This window comes from Otolemur garnettii, unplaced genomic scaffold, assembly GCF_000181295.1.
Source record: "Otolemur garnettii isolate 467f Iridium unplaced genomic scaffold, OtoGar3 scaffold00015, whole genome shotgun sequence".
Taxonomy (NCBI): Eukaryota; Metazoa; Chordata; class Mammalia; order Primates; family Galagidae; genus Otolemur; species Otolemur garnettii.
The window spans coordinates 1,035,850-1,036,842 of NW_003852410.1; the positions used below are offsets into that span (position 1 = coordinate 1,035,850).

At 53.9% G+C, this 993-nt stretch overlaps 1 protein-coding gene across 1 annotated transcript in view; it reads left to right on the forward strand.

Annotated features, from left to right (window-relative positions):
* The first annotated feature begins 236 nt into the window (after nucleotides 1-236).
* FANCD2OS (FANCD2 opposite strand) overlaps nucleotides 237-993 on the forward strand; it is a 26,869-nt gene continuing 26,112 nt past the window's right edge. Inside the window, exon 1 of the mRNA XM_003785447.1 lies at nucleotides 237-450. The gene's annotated coding sequence lies outside the window, so the exon portion shown is untranslated. The remainder of the gene's footprint in view (nucleotides 451-993) is intronic.

A 993-nucleotide genomic window follows, 5' to 3' on the forward strand; every position in this document is an offset into this window, starting at 1 on the left:
AAGAAAGCAGCCCTCCTAAAGTTGAAGTCATTGATTGGGCATTCGAAGGAGATGGAGGTGGGAGTCCAGCCCTGACCCCACCCCCAGTGGGGCGCAACTCCCCCCTCCCCCCCAGCTCCGTGGCTCGAGCTAGTCTGCGGTTCTGGGTCACAAAGGCGGTTGCCAGGCGCAGAAAAGATGCCACTTCTGGAGCGTGCAGCCGGCGGAGTTCAGCAGGTGAGCCCTCCGGCCCCGGATGGTGGGACCGGGGCCGGCTCCCACCGCCTCCTCCGCCTCAACCAGAGCCGTCTGGCTCCCGCCACAGGGTAGGAACCCCGGGGAGACAAGTCCCTTCTTCTCTTGGGGAGGGTGAGCCTCTCGCACTACGGGGCAGCTCCAGTCCCTTGGGATCTCAGTTTACAGTGTGGGAGGACCTCAGCTGCATCTTGGCGCTACTCTCTGCTTTCCCAGGTTGGGTAATTAGGCGATGGGCTTCTTGCAATGGCAGGACTCATGAAGGGGAAGCATTTTTGGGTAGAAGAGCCAGATGTCTGTCCCCATCTGGGAGGTATTAGAACAGCTTGAACAAATTTCTTAGGTTCAAGCCCTCCTGGAGTGCATGACGGTGACTTGGGGTAGTAGGGATGGAGTGAACCATCTTTCTTAAACCCTGTGTAAAGGAGTGCAAAGACCTGGGTCAGAAACTTTCTCATCTTGTTTTCCTATATATTTAGGCTGGACATGTGACAAAGTCATTTACCTCTGGCTCTATTTCCTTTTTGTATAAATCAAGACAAGGATTTTGGGATTAAATAATTTGTTTAGGAAAGTTAATACCCCCCTGCCATACCCCTATTGCCATGGCCAGAGTAGCCCTGATCTTGGATGCTTTTGAGACAGTCTCACTTTGTCACCCTTGGTACAGTGCCCTGGCATCATAGCTTACAGCAACCTCCGACTCTTGGCTCAAGAGATTCTCTTGTCTCAGCCTCCCAAGTAGCTGGGACTACAGGC